Source organism: Lepidothrix coronata, unplaced genomic scaffold (assembly GCF_001604755.1).
Source record: "Lepidothrix coronata isolate B3197 unplaced genomic scaffold, Lepidothrix_coronata-1.0 Scaffold9, whole genome shotgun sequence".
Lineage (NCBI taxonomy): Eukaryota > Metazoa > Chordata > Aves > Passeriformes > Pipridae > Lepidothrix > Lepidothrix coronata.
Window position 1 is genome coordinate 9,068,452 of NW_016690189.1, and position 21,675 is coordinate 9,090,126.

The 21,675-nt window shown below is 38.0% G+C and overlaps 1 long non-coding RNA gene across 1 annotated transcript in view; it reads left to right on the plus strand.

Moving 5' to 3' along the window:
* The window catches only part of LOC108492220, a 64,283-nt gene that overhangs the window by 39,107 nt on the left and 3,501 nt on the right, over nt 1-21,675 (plus strand). Inside the window, exon 3 of the long non-coding RNA XR_001873040.1 lies at nt 20,383-20,465. This is a non-coding gene — a long non-coding RNA (uncharacterized LOC108492220). The remainder of the gene's footprint in view (nt 1-20,382; nt 20,466-21,675) is intronic.

The window sequence follows — 21,675 nt, forward strand, 5'->3', positions numbered from 1 at the left end:
TTACCTTAGTTCAATTGCTTCTCTGGCATCTGTCAGACTGCTTTCAATTTTTTTTAGCTTCCCACCCAAGTTAGTAATAAAACCTCAAATCTTTCTCCTCATCTGAACCCACTTGCTGCTTCTAAAGTTGTCAAATTAGTGCTCTGTACTAAAGTGTCTCTGTAGTGCTTTTAAATTTAATTGTTAATCTGTAGCTATAAAAATCACTTTTATGCCTGGCTATGCAAAATATGGGCAGAATTAATACTTCACTGGTTGTTGTGAAAGGCTGCATAAAAACCTTCTAGTAGTTGTCTTCCTTGCCATTTCCTCTCTTCTCTGCTTACTGCTAACAACATAATTGCTGACCTTTTGGACATAGGCTGAGATTATACAAAAGGACCAGAGTGTTCTAATGCCTTGCTGCTGCTGGGGACGACTTTCATGCCTGCTGGGTTTCTTACTGGGAATTTTGTCCTTCCAGGCACTGATTTTCAAATCTGATGCTTGATGAATCGCTAGAGTTCACTACACTGTTAGAAAATTAACCTATGGAAAAAAGGGGAGGAAAAAGTAGATTTCTTTCTCTCATTTTAACAGTCTAGATCAGTTTGTTTGAGAGAATTGGACCAAGAAGAGATCCTGACTGCGTTTCTGGGATCTGAGGAGCTCCAATGAAGGATGAACCATCCCTGTCAGTGACTATTTGATCAGCACTGTAGAAAAACCTTACTCTTCCTCAACAGATTCTTAAGATGGCTGATATGTCAGTATGGGCTGGGATGATGCTAAGTATGTCTATCAGGTACTCTAGGTTTGGCACAGTGCTTGTAGTACTTTGCTACCTGCCTGATTTTCTCTGATTGCAGGTAACCAGACATAGAACTGTGATTTGAGCACACTGTAAGAAAAATCCTTGCTTTCAGTTTATGAAACGGCAAAAAACACTTGTAGGACAAGGAAAATTGCAGCAAGAAATCCTTTATTGCAGCACTGGGTGCAATCCCAAGTCACATGGCATTGAAAAGCACATGCGGTTTGAAAAACCGCGCCCTTTTTGTACCCTCTTGGCCACTCAAGATGTTAAATATTCAACAGGTAACAGGTATTTTACCTTAAAAGGTAGTTTTTCGAATTCGGGAGGGGGTGTCACCCTCCCTCCTGATTGGTTGATGATGTACCCCTCTGTACATGAACAGGGGGGTCTGTCCACACACAAAGGCCAGCCATGTGGCCAGGGTATATTTTCCATTTTCATATATTTTCTTCCCTGTCCCGATCGCGATGTTTTCCTGGCATCGGGCCCAGACGGGGCCTTTCACCTTACAGTCTCCACGAGGCGCCTAAAACTCTTGGAATTAAATGAAAGAAAAATATCCCACCACCCTCTATTTTCCACTACATTCAATTTGCTTATAATAAAACCAGATTATTTATTTCTTGTAACACAAAATCAGTATCTCTTCACACAGGGGATTGAACCCACAACTCTGTGTTATGCCTGTAAAGTGAGAATAAATTCTTTAGTTGCAAACATTCCCTCTCTTTGTGGCAAACAAAAACTGTCAGAAGTCTAAACTTCATTAGGCATGTTTTTAACTGGTTTTAACCCCCCATGGTAAAAATCCAGAGTTCAGTAACATGAGTAAACATCAGTAAAATATCATTTGCCATTTCACTATGGGAACAGTGGATTACTTCTTCCAACTCAGGAAAAAAGAAGCCAACAGTTGAAATTTTTAAGCCAAAATAATTTAAAATTGGAAGTATTTTGCCTTTTAATATTAGGTACCATTGCCATGATCTAGCCTAGATCTCTCTCTCTCTCTCAACTTTGTCATTTTGTTTCTCAGAAACACAGGTCAGAAACACTTCCTTGTTTTCTAATACTGCAGAGTAATAATATAGGTTTAAGAATTTTATGTTTTTATTTTAACTGAGAACAGTGTTCCTTCTATCTGACGACTCTATGTAATCCTGCCAGTAACTGCACTAACAGTGTGACTTGCAGGCTGTCAACCAGATGATCATCCCTTAAATCTTTACCTCGTTTTACCGCAGGAGCTCAGTCTACCATATTTTGACAAACGGCTGGTATTAAACTGCTGGAATAGATCCTGTTCACTCCATAGATTGAAACAGAGGTTTTTACTTCCTCGTCTGCCGCTCTACAATTCTGCTGTCTGTTTAGCAGATGCTGGAGCCATATGTAAGAAAGGGAGGTGTTAGCTTTTTCCTTCTCTCTGTGCGTAACCTGGGAAGTTACGGGTGATGTTTTGCATACATGAGAAGTACCGACTGCAATCCGTATGCGATCAGAGCAGGCTGAAGTTCTGTGCTGCAATCTCACAGCCCTGTAGATGGGTAGTTAACAGTCCTATCCTACTGTCTTCTTGCTTGCCGAATGTTGTGGTTTAAAATCATTCATACATTCAAGGGTAGTTTTGGAGATGGCAACACAGAAGAAGGAATGAGTTTTGGAGGTGGGAGCTGAAGAAGGATGGTGAAGGGGATGAAGCTGCTGAAACATACATTGCTGAAAGAAATATTTGTACCCTGCTTTGAGATTCACTGAAGTAGATCAGCCACTTGCTTAGCAGGTTGCTGGCACTTAATGAAGAAAGTTCACAAAGGTGTGAACGGGCCATTACAGTGTCATCAGCAATGAAAGACCATCACTCACTCACTTGGGGAACAAGAGATTTGGCTTTTGAACTGTCTTTTGAAGTCTTGAAATTCTTCTCACCCCATCCCAGCCTGCTGACACTTCTGGAGGAGCCTGCTGGCTTTTTAGCTTTGACTTTTTGTTTCATGAATTGTCAAAACGCTTGTTTGATTTCGTTTTATTTCTTAGAAGGCACACTTCTGAGTAGGGATTCCTTCCCCTGCTTAGAAGCAGGTGAAAAATGAAAAGCGTGGCTTCTGGCAGGGGAGACCAAAACCTAACGTGTCCTTATAGGGCAGAAGGAGGACACTTAGGGGACGGGGCTGTCATCTCTGTGCATGTTTGCTCATTGTTTTGTTTTTTATGCAAGCTTTGAGGTGTAACCATGTGTTACGTGTAACATGTTTTTTGTTTAGAGCTCACATAGCCTACTAAGGCATTAGAGTAAATGATTGAAAAACTTTGTTATAAAGCTCTTAATTTCAGAAGGTGCATAGGTGCATTGTGGTTACTTATTTTTCAAAGTTAACTAAACTTGCACGACCTAATAAGCAGGCAAACTGCCTGAAGTATTATTGTTTAAATGTCTTTGGTTTCCCTACACTACTAGGCTTAAGTGCAAATAATGCTTGGAAAAGTATGTAGTAAAGCTTCTTTCAAATAGATCTTACAAATGATTTGACAAGAAAATCTCTCCCTCTGTACCATGGAAACTCTTGACTTCCATCAGTGAAAATTGTAAAATGATGATAATTATCTGGAACTTTTTTGCTCTGCCATAAGAGAATGATAGTGTCACCTCACTAGTAATTTTATTTTCAAGCTGATGATGGGCTTATAGACAAGAATATATCCTTACCATACAATGCGTGTAAGGTAAATGTGCATGTGTATGTACATGGTTATCTCTTATAACTTCTGAAATTTGAAATAATTGAAAAATGTCTGTTTCATGTCTTGGCCAATAATGCATGTCTGTTCTCAAGGTAACTTAGATCCCAGTGAAAAGATTTTGATGTTCTTAAGAATGCTCTACATTCGTAAGTGGAAAAGAAAAACTTCATAGTTTCTGGGGTTTTTTTGTGGGAAGGAGCCCTGATAAAAAAAGATATTTTTCATAAAAATTGTGATGAATGTCTTTCTATAAGATTACAGGAATGGGAGAAACTATAAAAGTCTGGGAAGAATGGTGCATCACATCACACTCATTATTTTTTTTAAAGTGTTTTATATTTGTGAATTTTTCACAGGATCTAACCATGAAAGGGTGTATCCCAGAGTGTTATGAATTCTAATAAATTCTTTGAATTATTGGTACTTCTGAAATAGTTGAAAGTTATATTTGCTGAGGTTAACATACATTTAACTTGTATGTTCTTTGCCTTTCCCATTACATCTGAAACGGGGCGGGGGGATGGGAGAGTGGAAGGGGGCAGGAGGTGGTAGGTAATCATATTAAACCAACACTGTTGCTGATCTGTGTCTGTTAGCAGTTATCTAAAAGACTTTGAAGTTAATGGAAAGATTCTCACTGGCTGTATATTGTGGATGGGATGCTTTGTGAATTCTTTCCTTATTGAGTCATTTTGTACAATTTACTGTAGTTAGTGTTTTCCAGTGATGTATTGCCTGCTTGCTGCATCTGTTGCAGGGCCAAGAATGTACTGTTGGCATTTAACATCTAGTAAAATTATTTTCTTTTTTTCAGAACAGGTTGTTCTTTGATATAGGGGTGTTGGAATTCATAACGTTTTTGAAAATATGATTTAATGTGAGCCTTTGAGGTATCAGGAGGAACTTTATGCACTTCTTCTATAATAGTATAAATTATTTATTAGTAAACTGTAATAAGGCTGCAGTCTTCAGCCTATAAAAATAACGGTTGTCATGCAGTCTGGAAACTTTAAACTGTTAACTGTTTTTCATTAATGTTCTTCCACACTTTTTCATTAGTGTTCTTCCATATGACCGGAAAAGGTCATATGTGTAATGAAGAAAGTGAGCTACAATTAAGACTCAAAAAAAGGATAAAGTAGGGAAAACAAAGCTTGGGCAATTGTCTTGCTAGATTCAGGATGATTACTTTAAGAACATTCCTATGACTTATTTTTTAAATTTGGGCAGCTCTTTTGATTTTGCCTTTTTTTTTTCCCTCCTCCCTCCCATCACGTGCGTGAGGTTGTGATGTTCATATATGGTTCACATGTGATGCACGATCATGATTTTATTATCTCCTTTTCTCATTACCATTTTTTTCTCTACTTTGTGAGATTTGAGTTTTTAGTCATTTATCATTGTATCTTCTGGTGGTGTGTTCTGTTTCTCACTTTACTTATTATTTCATTAGTCTTCTGAAAGAGAATGAAAAATTTGACAGTTTGAAAGAATAGAAAGAAAAAAAAAAAGTTCAATTTGGGGAGATACCCTGATGATCAAGGAGAGATGGGATCTGTGAACCGTGGAAGATAAGAACTCAGAAAACTATGAAATTCGTAACCCTGCTGTATGTAGAATAAATAAGGTATTGTTAGACATGTCTACTTTCCAATCATAACCTGAAAATACATTTTAGCAAATCATTATTTGGTAAGTAAAGAATCATCTTAAAAGAAATAATCCATTTGGTGATAAAGAGTTTAAAATATTTCTAAAGACAACACATTTTATGCATTATAAGTGGGTTCAAGTGTCACATTTTTGATTCTGTAGGAGGGAATATCAACAATGTATCATTATTCATATAGGTTTACATATTAAACTAGTTTCTTGCAATTTTAAACTTGGGTCTTATGATTCAGATTGCTTTGCAAGCAACATGAAATGCATCCTTTTGTAGGTGCCAGTCTTCAGGAAAGTGTGGTTTACACCATAGATCAAATATGCAACATTAAAATGCATTATAAGCATATTACCCACTCATTATATGACAGAAGTGTGTCAGTGAAATTAGCAGCAACAAAAAAGACAAAGATTTTCTTACCTCTTAGTTGGAAGGTAGCAGCTGTTTGAATAATTCCACAGAGGGATAACAATGACCAACTGACTTGCACGTTCTAAAGAAAAAATGATATCAAATCCTTTGAGGATGCCATATGTTCCATGCTTTGAGGCAGGCTGTGTATGCTATCATAGCAATTAGACAGACTGGAGACTCTGCTAAAATTTTACCCAAAATGCCAGCAGAGAAGTATTTCTTGGGGCTTTTTAATTGTGAACAGAGATGTGCTTATGCTCCCATTATTTATTACAGAATAAGTTATTTAAAGTGCAGATTTTTTTTCCTCAATCATTTCCCATAGAGACCTGTGTATAAATAAGCTGGTTTGGGGTGCAGTTTTGGTTTTTCTTTATTTTTTTCTAAATTATGATTAATTATTTTTTTTAAACTATGGTGGTTATCCTTTTGGTTACAGAGAGACTGTGAATTAATGTTTCTTAGAATAATGCTGGCTTCTTTTGTCATTTGTGAACGAGGTATGAAGGATGCCAAGCCTGCTCAAACAACCTTGGTAATTGCCACTGAGAATTGGGCCATTCAGATGATAACTGGATCCATTTATCTGTTCTGTAGTTTTGTATTGAAGTTCTGTAGTTTGATGTGATTTCTTGCCAGACCTATTTTGATTTAAGAAACCCTGTACTGACCGGTTTATCCAAACTAGGCACATGTAAATAATCTGTGTTGATGTTTTGGAGATAGGTCACTCACCAAGCAGCTGAAAGCAAAATGCTTGTATCAGAAAAGATCTATTTGGGGCCATTAGGAACCAGAAAGGCCTATTAGCTGAAACTGCTATGAAGATGTTTTCAGTCTGTGCAACACAGTCTCCGGAGACCTGCCAAGACATATAACCCTCCGTTAACAAGCTGAGAGGTGGTTTGTCTAGGGATACCCGTAAATACTCAGAGCTGCTATATCCATTTTGAAGCGAGGCCTTTTCTGCTGCGCAGGTTGTGTTATTTCTTTGCTTAATAACTGACAGCAACATTCACAGTGGCGCTTGACTGTTCTTCCAGTGTCTTGGTTCTGTCTGGTAGTTCACAAAGAGCCTGTCTGACCCTCTAGGCATTTTGGCATTCAGCTTTTCTTTTATTTAAAGCACGTACCTTGTACGTGTGCAAAAAAGCTCCCCAGAGCTTTATAATTCCTAATCATGGAATGCTTTCTAGTGCAGTATGCCGTATTGAGCACTGTGGCTCCCAGGTCCCCTTGTAGCCCTTCTCCCCTCTCTGACCCTCATCCAGAATTGCATTGAATCCCCAAATTGACTTCTGAAGTCAATAGAATTATTTAGGTTTACTGTTGTTTGATGAAGTTAGGAACTAGGAAAAGAGCTGTATAACCAAGGGCTTGCTTAAGAGGCAGTGCAAAACTACAGGCATGCAATGTTGAAGAGTTTGAGGTCTGGGATTTTGTGGTCTGTTAGATCTAATAGCAGGAAAATCAGGGGAAGGAATGAAAGATCCCTTGTTTGTCTGTGATGCAGTGAAAGAGTATAAAACTTTGAATCAATATTGGCCATCCAAGTCTAAAGGCAGTACAATTTGAAGGGTAATTTCAGTATTTGAGGATAAAAGGAAAAATTCTTTCTGAATGTTTTAGGTTTTGTTTTTAGTTTGGGGGGCTTTTTCCCCCCTAGAGACAGATGTTTGAAACTTTGAAGCTTGCCATGACAGAACTAGTATGAATCAATATAAACTAGCATGTTAATAATAAATAAGGAAGTCAGGGGCATGTGGTGAATACAGTTTTAAACATACTGCTGTTTTCATGCTTATTATGTTGAGTTACATATGTATATACACTACAGAAACTGAGCTGTATTTAAAATAAGATATGCAAATGAATTTTGGGGTTGTTTTTCATTTGTTTGTTTAAAAGATGCATCAACTAATGTTTAAAATGTCTGATATAATAGTGTCGTATTCTACATGACCTCAATTTTATGCACTTAAGTATTTATCTGGTGTAAAGGCAGGGAAGGAAAGCTTCTTCCCTTTATTTATATGTTAGGATTTTCTACATTTTCTTTCCTGATTCTCAGATGTTGTGAGCACTGACATTTCTGGAAAGGCCACTGACTGTCAGTGACTGGGGATGTGATGGTCTCTGGATCTGTCTCCATGGCTGTGGTATCAATTCTTCAGGACCCCTAACAGCCAGTCAGGGTGAATCAAGGAATCCACTATTAATGGCTATTCCCTTGAAATGTCTTTGCTTCTGCTGAAGAAAAAAAAGTCAGGGACACAGGTAGTCCTTGAGCATTGGCATTGCTGTTGCCTGCTTTAACGAGCCATGGCAATCACAAGGAGAGCATCCTGGGGCATCTCAGCTCTGAGGGTGCCTTCTGCATGTCTCAGCCAAAACAGCATCTGACAGGAAGGTGGTGGCAGGAGGTGTTTGCTCATGAGGGAGAACTTAGTCCCAAAAGGAAGGGAGGGATATAAAGATCCTCACTGGGTTGGGAGCATCTGAAGTGAGAGGATTGCTTACCAAAGGGGTTTCTTTCCTCTTAAGGAAAGATTATTGCTATTTGTCTTAACAAAGTGATAGTGGACTATCTCCTTCACTTTTACTTAAGGTATTATATGCTGTCATCAGTCATTTTCTTCCTCAGAAAATTGCATGCAGTCACTTCTTACTCTAAGTCATGGACCCAAAGCAAGGTAGGGCAATCTGGTAAAAAGGATTAAGTTTAGGTATTGTAATATCTTCTTTGTTACACTTGAGAGGTCTTTCCTGCTGAAATGATATTTAATTGAAGTTGCTGCCTGGATACCTCACAAACGCTGTGTGTCAGGCTGGGAGAAACTCCCTGCAGCACTGCTGTTAAAGGGAGTGTTCTGGGGTGTTTTGACAGCAGGGTCAGTTCAGACCCAGGATCTGGGAGTCATGATATTTTGGGAAAGAGGTTTATAGAGGGCTACTGGCTAACTCGGAATTCGGTGAGATTCTTGGCTTCAATGTTGCCTATGGTCATGCCTTACTTCTAGTTTCGAAGGCCAAAAATAGCCCAGCATCCTCTAAAGGTGACTGATCTTTAAGAAACTAGGCAAGTAAGCACATAAACCAGTTCATTGCCTCCCATTTTACCATGTGACCTCCGCAGAAACAGGATTGTCTCAACAAGTAGCTGGAAGGGAACTTCTATAGCAAGTCAAATAAACCCAAGGGAGAAGTAGGTGGTTGTCCTGTCAGTCAGGGGTAGGGGACAGATGCAACTGGGCACATGCACAGTGAAATGCCATCTTACTCTGCATAACAGCTCTCATGCTTCCAATGCTTTCTTCAAAGTTCTGCCACTTCGTCAAAAAAGTAAAATGAACCTCCTAATGAATAAAACCAAAGTAACATAAGTATACAAAAACAGTAGCAAATGAACATGACCTATAATTGTCAATATAGACAGAGCTGTACCTGTACAAATCTAGGTGTAGGTGAAGAGGAGTAGGCATAGTATATGTGTAATATTATTTAGGAAGTTGTGATTTACATTATAGGGTTAAGATGGTGAGGTATATACAAGAGAGAAAATTAGAGTTCAATGTTTTGGATCTTATGCCATCTGTAATAGTTTTTTCCTAGTATTTTTAATACCTGGCACTGTTTTACTGTTGTTTCTCTGTAGATCTGCTACCTTAATTGCAGCAGCAGTTTATACCGTATATAAAAGCACTAAATGCTTTTGCTCTTATAGTGTTTGCTATTGACTTTATACATGCTTCTGTATGTAAAACAAAATTAGATTTCCTAATACATCAATAGAAAACTGTTCAAAAAGCAGACTGATTAATAAATGGTCTATTGTTTCAGCATTTATGCATACCATTTCATTTTATCTCACTGTGAACTGACAGGTTATGACAGGCAATTGAGAACAGAATGCAGTTCAAGTTCTTTTATGCCACTGATATGTCTGTTAAGAGGTAAAATACTTTAATTAAAATGACAGCTGAAATCTTAGCTTTCTTTTTTTTTGCTGTATCAGATTTTTATGTTGCACTTGTAACTATAACTATTCTTGTCTTTATATTACATGTCTATTTCACAAAATCTTTTCTTATTAAAAAAATTATTTTTTTTATTTCCTTCTGGTTGTTATGTTTAGTTTACTATCTCAGAAAGCAAAACGTGTCAGCACTAATTCCACAACCACCTGTTTCTTATTTCAAATTTAAACTAGCTTAAATTAGGCTTTCTATAGCACACATTTAAAGCAAAAGCTTACCAGCATTCTGATAATAGATTCATCATTATATTATTTTGGTATTGTAGCTGGACGTGACTGGTATAAGAATTGATCCACATTTTCTAAAATTTTCATATAAAGTGGAAGGTTTATTAAGGAGCTCAAATTGTTTTTAAATAGGTAAAGCTAGTGAATTTGCTATCAGATAACTTGTACTTGTATTATTCCCTACATATTTGTACTTGGATGTCATATTTTAATTTCACTCTTTCGGAATAATTATTTTAAACAGTTCTTTTGTTGCAGTACAGGTAGTCAGGGCAGTTAACACTATAGATCATCCTGTTTGTGTCATCTACTGATGACCACTTCAGGCCTCTTTCAGTGACTAGATTGATCCTTTCCTCAGGTCAACCATCATCTTTCTTTCTCTCTTTTTATGTCTAAGAAACAAAAGAAGGGGGGGAGAAAACCCTCAAAACAAAAGAGGAGAAAGAAGGCCAAGACTGCCGTGAGGGAGTGGGTGGAAGGGCAGTGGGAAGGGCAGTGGGAATGGCAGAGCAGGTTTCAGACAGACTTTGTCCTATGAGACTGTGAAAATGAGCTGGAATAATCATTCAGGGCACTTAAGTGCCAAAAAAAGTGGTATCCAGATTTCAGGGAGTCAGGTTTTCAAAGTGTCTGTTCATCACATCCTTCCAAGCGGTGAGCTTCTTATCATTGCAAGATGGATGGTGTGCTTAGCTGCCTCCCTAAGTGGACTTGCATCCAACAGCAAATAAATATGAGCATATGCAGACCATCACTATTATTTTCATTGTGCATCTTTCCTTTAACAAGAATTGCTGTTGAGTTTGTGGATCAAAGCCCAACTACCCGTATTCTGTCTTTTTACCAGCTACTTGTGTTTAGGCAGAAAAATGCTTCTGAAGGAGGCAACTCAGACATCAGAAAAAATGACACTGGTGGTAGAATTGCTTCTGCGGCATTGGAAAAGATCATTCTACTTTGTTTTGGAAGCTACAAGAACAAAGTGTGCTTTCCCTGTAATAAGGCCTTTGGTTCCTTCATTCCTCTGCACATCATCACAGAGGGTCAGGCAAGGAAACACAGTGGTTACTTCTCTGGGTCTTTGATAGTTCTGTCACCTTGGTTTCTAAAAATTGATGAGTCTGGCAGCTCATTCATTCCTGGACACTTTAAAAGACACTGAACATTTGTTTCAGTGCCCTGTTCTTCAAAATCTTAGGTGACTTTTGAAGGTGACTACAAGGAAGATGAGGAGAGTTGCTTCATGCAGCCGAGTTTTTCAGCTGTTGCTTGCTTTAACAGCAAGAAGATGCCGACTTTGTACGTAAATTCTTTCCTTTTGCAGATGAGAAGCATTGCCAGCTTCCTCTTGAATGTTTGGAAATTCTATTCTTTGGAGAGGATAAAAGTCTGTATGCCCAAGATACTATCCCTGCTGCTGGTCTTGCAATTAAAAAAGGAGTTGAAAATAAAAAGAGAGGTTAACATCTCAAAGGTTGCAGAGCCCTGCTTTTGATCCTCTTGCTTTGGTTTCAGAGTCCCAGGGGACTCTCCACTGAGAATGCTCTGTGATTTTTTTAAGTAGCATAACAACTCCCGTTATCTTATGGCAATAGGTCAAGAAACTTCAGAACTGTAGTAATTTCCCTCTTCATTTTCAGTTAGATTTTTCTTTTAATTTATTGAGTAGATTTTCTTTTCTCAATCATTTTAGTCAAAATCTCTTCTGAACTACTTTCTATATTGTTCCCTCCCTTTAGTGCCGGTAACTTTTGCAACTTCTTTTGAAAACTTTGAATCTAGCTTGGCTACTTGGAAATATTTTTGGTAAAGTTGACTCAAACTTGAACTTACTATTGCTAGATGTGTGTGAAGATGTTGCTATTGGAGAAACTTTAATAAAATGCTGGGTAGCTTTTGGCTGGTGAAAGGGCAGGTGTAGGTAAGCATGCATTGGGGCAAGAGAAGGACCATGTGAGCTCCCAGGGCTCCTTCTTGAGATTGCCATGACGTTCTGCGACTTTGCCCTGTGTTGCTTGGGGTCAGGGAAGGCTTTCCTGGGCTGTTGGCTTTTCTGCCAGCATAGTTCAGTATTGCAGCAATGAATGTCAAGCCTAAAGCAGGTTGACAACTAAATGCCTTGAAGGCTCTTTATCAGTTTCAAGAGGGTAGAACTCTGGTGCAAATAAGAAAGGCTTATTGCTCAGTTGTTGCTTTACTTGAAAATTTTATCCACCCTGGATATGGGTGCAGTTCCCAACAAACTAAATCTCTCCAACAAAAGAGGCCTGTATGTGAGAGGGAGGGAAGGAGAGGATGACTAAGGGTGTATGTGCATTGGGAAAATGATTTCACAATTGTTTTGCCTCTGTGCTTCCTGATAGATGGCACCATACTGCTAACTCTCTGAACTGCTTGTCATGGAGAGGGAAGGGAGCAGGCTATGACAAGCAACTATGACAAACAAAAGTAATTTTTCTTTGTGTCAGTAAAACTGAATAACAGAGAAGCACACAGAAGCATAACAGAAGCTCCTTTTGTAAGTGGTTGATTTCTAATGAGTTTTTGTTATTTTAATTGAGTAACACTATTTTCAGCATTAACAAAACCCAGAAGATTCTGACTATGGCCAGGAGAGGCATAAAGAGAGACAAACTGATTAATCCTAATCTTGTCCAGTGTGAAAGACTTTATATATAGTCACTATGATCTCTACTCTGACTTTTTAATCCAGGGTCCTGGGAGCTGACTGTTCCAGAATTCTTCTGCAAATCCATATTGATACATCTTTTGCAAAGGTTCCCTTAGGTCCCCCTCCTGCCAGACTTCTGTAAGTCTCTGACTTGCACAGATATAATCTCTGAGCTACCTGTAGCGGATGCCAGCATTGTATGCGTTTATAATTGTGTAGTAAAAATGTAAGGAATGTGATTACAGACTTTCCTGATGGTGAGGGCATGTTTCCTGTTTCACTGAGTTTTGCAGGCAAGGCTTGGTCAATGTGGCTTCGTTGGATTTTAGATTTTCTGGTTTGGGTTTTGTTTGGTGTTTGATTTGGTTTGGGAGGGGTGTTTGGTTTGCTGTATTTTTTTTTTTTTTTAATAATGAAGAATTGAATAGCAGTATGGAAGTTAATAATTCTGTGAAGATCCTGTAGTTTCCAAAGCTTATAACTTATCTAGGAACATCCAAATTTCCTCTGTTTATATTGACCTAGGACCTACTTGGGGTCCTTGTAAATGCTGTATCATTTCTATTGGTACATGTCAGGGTTCTGTTTTTTTGTACATCCATTATCACCTGTTACATAATTAAACAATTATGTTTAATTCTTAATTCTTTAACAAGAAACTTTACCAGATGGGATAGAAGGAGGAAGAAAAATATGTAATGTGTTCCTAGCTCTATCTTGTTTCTATAGGGGAAGTAGATGGTGGGTTTCATTTAATTTCATCTGAATGCTAAAATCTGTGTCTTCGTTTGATAGAGATAGTTAAGATATGTTAGCTCAGCTTCCCAGCTGAGTGAAGGGATACTTCTTCTCATACAGTGCAGGAAAACAATTTTGTTCTTTTTCTAGGACAGAGAAGGGAGATATAAACATTAGAAAGCCTGTGAAACAGATGGTGATTTAACTGGTAAAGTTATTACAGATAGGATGGCAGTCATTCAGGCAGAAGATGTGCAAATAATTAGAGCTTCTCAGGTGCATATGCATGATACAAGCTGTATTACAGAGCAGGTCAAGCAATCAGTTTTACATTCATATCCTGAGCCTCAGTCATTTTTGTCAGATCACTCTCCTGTGAGCTGCTTATTCCGTCAGGGCATGGAAATTTATTCTCAAATGAAGAACGTTTGTTTGGCAAAAGAAGCAGGAAATTCAAACTGGTTTGACCTGTTTCTAGATGACCAATGTAAAATTACTTTTATTCTAGTTGGGATATGGTGGTGACTTATTCTTTGAAATACAAATGGAATTTTTAACTTTAGTAAGGCAACAAAAATATTGCAGGTATTTTTATGTGGAAAAGAATATACATAATATTTTTGACTGTTCTTTCATGTTTCTAAGGTGCTTTTCATTAGAAATATCCTAGTTTTCCTTTTAAGCTTTTATTTATAGGTATGGACCTGCCTATTTTCTCATTCTCTGCAGAATCTATTCATTAGCACAGTGTCATGTAGATGAATCTTAAAGTTCTTTGGATAAAGAAAGAAAAAGAACATTTCCAAATATTGAACCAGGTATGAATTGATGTACCATAATCTCCTTGAAAGTGCAGAAAGCCCGAGACAGGAACTTTGATCTTTTGGACCATTCTTATTATTTCTTTGGAGTGTCAACACTCAAACTGTGTGATAAAAATGTCAGTGGCAATGTTATTCATTTTTGTGTTGATTGTGTTCACAGAAGTATTCATCAACTGAGCCTGTTTCTCAATCCCAGGTCATATATGAAGCACTGAATTGTTCATCCCTTTTTTTCTGTGCAACTGCCAAAATTTCCTCTTGCTACAATGACATTGATCATGCATTCTTAAAACTAAATTTACTTATTTACAACAAAATGTTAAGCAGGTGTGTTTATGCATTTGAATATGAAGTCCTGCCTCATTTAAAAAGAAAAGAAGGAGATTAGCAGTGCCCTCTGTGATGGAAGAAAAGCAAATCGAATTTAATATCAGGGAATATTTTACTGTCTTGCCAACTCACATACAGTTCAATGTAATTTGTCAGGAGCTGTGGAAGTACTTCCAATTGGTCTGGTAAAGTACCACAATTATAGAAGACTTTGACAAAAATCGAAGCAGAAACTATCCAGCCAAGTTCAGGGTTAGAACTGACAGGTGGGAGCTTTGTAGTTCCAATCTGTTTTAAAGTAGCTGATGATCTAGAAAACCTGAGCAAGACTTAGCTGGAGGAATATATGTGGGTAACATGAATATACTCCTTCTCTAAAGACTGGTAGTGTTTGGGTAGTGCTTCTGGGTTTGACATACTACAGATATGTGGGAGTAACATAACCAAGAACACCTTGCCTGTGAAATAACTCTGTAATGCTTCAACAGGAGATTGAACAGGCAGACTGTTCAGGAGTTCCAGTAGCCTTGCTTGTGCCTGGGTGCTGCTTTGGCTCCCAGAGAGTGGAAGAAGAAGATGCTCTGGAGGAGGTCTAGGGCAGTTAGCAAACTGCCTAGGACTGTAATCACAAAAAAACCAGGTAACTGCAGAGGTGGCCATGATGAACAAAAGTGATAAAGGAAATGTGACTAGACTAGGCTTCCATTTAAATAAGTAGAAGTCAGCAGGCTAGACATGTAAGTAGAAGTCAGCAGAACCAAAGTGAAAATTACCTGCTTTTTTCCCCAAACACTGCAGAATTTTCATCCTGGACTTTGTAAAAGAACTAGTTATTGTAGAATGTGTTACTGAAGAACATGTTATTGTAAGACCAATAAAATAAGTAGATTTGGGCGTATAGCAAGTCTATTATGTATGTTTCAAAAAGAAAAATCTAAACAAAGCCTTAGCAAGCCAATAGGAGACATTTTACAGAAAAGATAATTGTTTAAGGCTTGAAAATAATGCAAAGTGAGATAAATGCTACAGGGGTTTACTAATGGTACATTGTGCCAGGTGAAAAGGATATCTTTGCTAAAATTAATGTGTTTCTAGACCAAGGGAGTGTGGTTGACATCATCCGTCTGTACTGGATATCTGGATATTAATAGTCAAAATTGGAAAGCTGGGGATCTGTATAAGTAATATAAGTGATTAGCTAAATGACAGTACTGAGTGAGAAAGTGCAGAGTTGTGTAGGTGTCACTATTGGAGTTCCCTAAGGATGAGTTTTGTGATCAGTCTTAAGTTTTTCCTCAAGTGACTTACTTGGACACTGAAAGTAAGAGAAAGTTGATGAAATTTGCTGATAAAGAGGAAGAGAGTTGAGTCAATTAGCTGATGGTTAAATAAGGCACTGTTATTATACATCAGTTGGAAAGAGAAATGAAAATCATATGATGCATTTGAATTTGTTTCTGTCCAGCTGTTTTGTACCAAATAATGCACATGTTTAGTTTGTCATGACCTTAACTGCAGTTAGGCTCAGTGTCATAATAGCTCCTTTTCTTTTGCCAGTAAGAACCTGGCAGGTATGCACAGGCATATCTTAACTTAATCTTTACGTGCAGGTGAACCCTGTAGTGCAGTAATATGAGGAAAGTGTTTTGGGAGACTTTACCCTGTATGCCTGATGGTAGGAAACAAGAATTCTTTTGCAAATAAAGCTGACTACCATTAGATTTGACACAGTGCTGAGTGGCTTGCAATGCGAGCTTGCACACAAGCAAGAGCAGAACATTTTTCCTGTAGAATCAATTTGTGAGAACAGATCAGAGAGAAGTGGAGAGAAATGGTACAAAGAGGAGACCGAGAGAAGGGTGATGCAGATAAGGAGAGTGAAGAAACCAGAATATCAAAGAGATGGAAGGGAGAAAAGTATAAAGATGAGCAGGGATAAGGGATGCTCAAAGAGAGGGATGAAAAAAGAGGAGAGGGCATGAGGGAAGACAGGCAGAGGAAGGTGTGCATGAATGCCAGTAGGAGTTGCTGAGAAAAGGCTTGTGTGCACTGCAGTGGCAGAGAAAGATACAGGACGGATGCACGTACTGGGGGAGGGGGAGAGGCAGTGAATACACTCAGCAGGAGGGGGAGAGAGATAGATTGCAAACATGCATATAGGAGTGGTGGGGAGAAATAGTTGATGTACACAGCGGGGAGAGAGCAAGTGAGAGAGAGACACAGCAGATGCACACAGCAGGGGGGAGAAATGCATAGAGCGGGGAGGGGGAAGCAAAACAGGGAAAGTATCAAGAAGCCTCAACAAAATTTAACAGTAAAAGAAGAAGAAATAATAAAATTCATGATTTGGACATTTATCATTATTTAACACAGGAAATCAAGGGAATTTGAAGGGAATTTACATTAGTAAAAATTTTAAGCACTTCAGATGTTAATAGTGTTTAGTTTGGAATAAGACTATGCTTGACTTAATGAATTCCTCTTTGCATTTGTAGTGAAGCAGATGTCTGCTTTCTGTGTCTGACAGGGGACCCAATCCATTGGGTTTTGACGTCGGTAGGATCGGGGCTTTTTCAAGGGCATGCATTTATCTTGTCAATATGGTCTAACCAACCATCCTCACTTCTCTGCTCTGGTCTCACACAGGTGAGGAAGGTGGGTGAGAGGCATTGTCACCTAAACTTTGTGAAATCTAACAGCTGTCAGATGCTTGTCAATCCTCTTAACCCATGTTTGGGCACTGATCCCTGTTACTCAGTGCAGCACACAGTTGAGGGGAGATTGCAGTTATGTGCCTCTATGTGTGGCTTGTAGAGGTATCTGGCACCAGACCAGTGGCACAGACAGGGTCTGACCACCCTGATGGTAAGTATAAAGCAGCATCAATAACAGAGCAGTCAAATCATAAAATAGGTTAAGAGATGTTTTTTGGAGGACTTTTTTTTTATTATTGTATTAGATGATGTGTATCTTTTCCCAGTTTCTGTGGAAAATATACAAGATAGCTCCAGCAATTTTTATGAGCGCTGGTATGCATATGGAAGGGACACTGCCATTGGAGTGATTAACATCTGTACACAAAGTTGCTTCTCTGTGACTGAGCTGACAATTTAATATACAATCTATAAGGGAAAAAAATAACATGGGAAAAAGAACTCAAAGGGAGACACTTCTTACATGAGGAACTGAAGGTTGAAGAAGCTGTTTCTCAACAAAGCAGGATTTCCTCAACAAAAGAGAGGGCTTCCCTGTGGAAGAAACAAGGTGTTGATGGAAAATTTGGCCTCTTTTTGTGGGTGGAATCACAGGAATATACTGAAGATGGGTATCAGTATGGGCTGTTAGGAAAGTCTCTTTCTCCTTCAGGTGGTTTATAGCTCCTAAACCAATTTATTGCCATTGCTGTATGAAAGGCTTTACATAGTGCTGATAGCAGGCTTTTGAAGGGAGAGTTACCAGTGTCCAAATTCATAGGACGAAGTGAGTACAGCCAGTGTATCCATGCAGGCCCACATCTTTGATCAGGGAACAGGAGTGTGAGGCTTATGTAACTTCAGTGAAAAGTAGAAGTATAATGGCTGGATTACTCTAAGGTGGAAATGTGGTAGAAGACATGCTCAAAAAGCAATAAGTGCTTTTATTCATACCGCTGTTTTCCTCTCGTCTGAATTCTTTCTTCTTCTAAAAGCTCAGAGACAAAAGATTTATGCAAGTTTCATTTAACTTCTGCCATATGTTCTGTGCTTGCTGCTGCCCTCCTACAATGTAAGGAGCTTTATGGAATGCTGTGCTCTCCGGCCAAGTAGACGTGGCAAAAAAGGGAGAGAAAGTGGGTGAAATGTGTGGGTTTCAAGAGAGAAGATGTCAGAGACTGATATAAAAATGCCAATACTGTAGATCATACTGAGAAATTAGGAAGTTCTAGAAGGGTCTGTTTGTCTTGTTCAGATTTGGAAGGAGCTTGCTACCGATTTCCTTCTGCAGTAGTGAAGCCTGTTGTGATTTGATGAACAATGTGGAAAAGCAGGGAGGGAGAAACTCCTGCCAAAAAGACTCATCTTTTTGTATAAGTGGAATCAGAAATAAATATGGAGTGGTGGGACTGATATATTCAATTAGATTTTAATGTGTCTGAAAATGTAGTTCAGAGACAAGCTGGCCCTTCTGCTTCTGTGTGCATTGGTACCTGCTCCAAGGGTCTATTAGTGACCTTAGTGTAAGTGTTGTATGCATAAATTGCCTGTAAACATACTTCCCTCAGTCTCCTCCTAGCTCAGCTTTGTGAGTTTATGCTCCTTTTTCTGAACTGGATGGGTAGAAGAATTTTGCTTAGACACTGCTGAAGTGGGGAAAGGTTTGTCCTGAACTGCTGTCATGGCCATCCTCAGAGGCTCTGTTCTCTGGTAGTGCCAAGCCCAGGCTTCTCTTATTCTGTGCCCTCATGCTGTTTTGAATACATTAGGGCATTACTGAGTCACTGGAGTGACTAACACAAATGCTGACGAATAAGAGCTCTCTTCCACAGATGTGCAACCATATTTTCAGAGTGCTGCTGTGGCTGAGAAAGAGGGAGGACCTTGCACCACTCCTGGGAGCTCTGTACAAAGCTGTCTGAAGCTGATGGGAAGATGTGTCTTCAAGCTGGGCCCAGTATACAAAAAAGACTAAATAATGGTTTTTCAAATGCTAGAAATAACTAGAATATTAATATTGTTTTTTTCCATGTTACTATAGTAAGTTCTGTCTGTCTTTGTAGGTGCTTTAAATTTCTACATTCAAAAGCAAAAATCCTGCTACTCCAGATTTTTGAATGGGACTTGGAAAAAATCTCCCTTTGCATTCTGATAATTCTGGTTTGTAACCAATGTTCTGGGAAAGCAAGGGTTATCTTGGGCAATTCAAGTGTGACAAGACGAGCTGAATCTTATTATCAGAAATGAAAAAAAAAAAAAAAGAAAGACTGAAATACAGGAAATCAGTAAATGGTGGTAATTCGAAAAACCAGTAGATACAGCTTCAATGGGCCTGTTATAAAAGCAAAAGCTTAGCTGATAGTTTTAGATGGGTGAGAGGTGATAACTGTGAAGCAAACATTGCCACTAAATAGAACCAGTGTATGAATGTTGTGGGGATGGGAACTCCATTTGGTTTTGTGTACCACAATCGCTCTATAATTCTCTGATGAAATCTTTGCTTGTCAATAACTTAGTTTAGTTCCTTTAAGATATGCTTATATGTCCAGAGCACAACAAAGTGTTTTGTGAAATATATTCTACCGCATATGTAAGTAATGCTTTGAAAAACCCCGAATCTTGTTTATGAAGTGACTACTGTGAAGATATAATTCTGGAGGGACAAGCTTTAGAAATACCTATAAAATACTAAACCCTTTGTTCTTCATCAGCTGCTCTATTGAAATTAATTTTGTAGAATATCAAATTAGGTGCTGTTTGTTTAACTACTTGAACTGTAGGTGTTACATGCCACATAAAGAAAAGTGTTTTGAATACAAAATAGCTCAGAATTAAGTCATTTTAAAATGAGAATGAATACTGTGAGAAAAGCTCAGTCCCCTTCAGCTCTGATTAGTGACTGCGTGATACTTAAAGGGATAGATGTGAATATTAATATGGTTGATGTGTCCTATCAAATCTATTCTAGAAAAATTAGAATTAGGCGTACAGCATAAATCATATCTCATTCTGTCATGTCATAAAATGTTCTGGGCTTTTTTGGGTTTGGGGTTTTTTTTGAGGGATGTGTGTTGTTTCTTTTTAACTTCGGCATTGGTGTTGTGATTTAAATTATGCTTCATATTCAGAATGAAACTAGAGGACCTTATCTGGATGTTGATTGCAGTTTTGCTGATTTTTGTTCAGGACCATGTAGTGTACAGACACTATAGTTTGTTTTTTTTCTCCTATCAACAAGCAGAAGAATAAACACTGAATTCTCACATGTGATGAAAGCCTGGAAGGAAGAAACAGGGAGGAGGAGAGCAGAAAGTAAAATGGCAGGTAATGTAAAGAGAGCAGTGAAATGCAGCTGAATTTCTGTGCATTTATGCAGCACAGACTGGGACTTAACACAATGACGTGACAAAAATGTCAATTATGACCATATCACTGCTATGTAACTAAAAGGAAAGGCCTGCTCAGCTCTTGATATATAGCAATATATTGTATGTCAATACCTTGATTTTGGTTACGTTATTGAAGCTGAATTTAGGTAGTGTCATAATTACAAATATATTACAAAGAAAGAAAAAATAAAAAGTTTATACATACTTTCACACATATCTCATCATGAACATCTTACTTGACAGTTGAAAGCAGTTAGAACATACCATGCAGTTTTTAGAGTAATTTTTACTACATTATTAGAAGGATTTTTTTGATGTATATTTACATCAATTAATGATACAATATACACAAAAAGTATCTAAGTGACCTTATTTTATAGTACTGGTTTGGATGTGGTCCTTTACCCTTTCCCCCCTAATATTAGTATTGATTACAGATTCTGAGAATCTTTTTCTGTTTTATTTTTTTTCTCCACCTAGTCATTGTATTAAATCAGTAAGAACCTTCCTTTCTGATGTCTTTCTGTCTGGGGACTTGGCACATGAGGGCATGATGACAAAATTCAGAACATCATCTTTCTTTATTGTTTTTCTTGTGACAAGTCTTTAACAGACTCTAGAGAAAATCAGTATATTTTAAAAAAAAATTAGGCCTCTCCCCCCCACCCCAAAGATTTTTTTTTTAGAAGATGGCTACAATGTTGACTTCCTGATATATGCTAAATAGGAAAAAAAACATTTTTACACTCTAAGAAATGCATGTTCTGTCTGTGAGCTGCATTGGATTGGAGTAGGATGGTAGCAATAGATTCTATTTAATATTCCTCAATTAATTACTTATGCCATATTAATATATCATATTCAGTTCTGATAAATTCAGCTTTCCTTGTTTTGTAAATGTATTTCCATTTAGGAAATGAGTTAAAAATAAATGTAACAGTTACAGATAAGGTAAAAATTTGACACTGGGCACATTTGTAAGAGTATATGACAATGAAGTAGTATGTCTGTTGAGAGAAATTCTTCCTACCCATTTAAGGGATAACTACCTTGTTCCTCTCTTGAAGGATACTCATGAGGATCTGGGGAGAAAAGGACTCGTGAAATTCATGACTTTTGTGATATCTTGTGATAGTCAAGTCTTT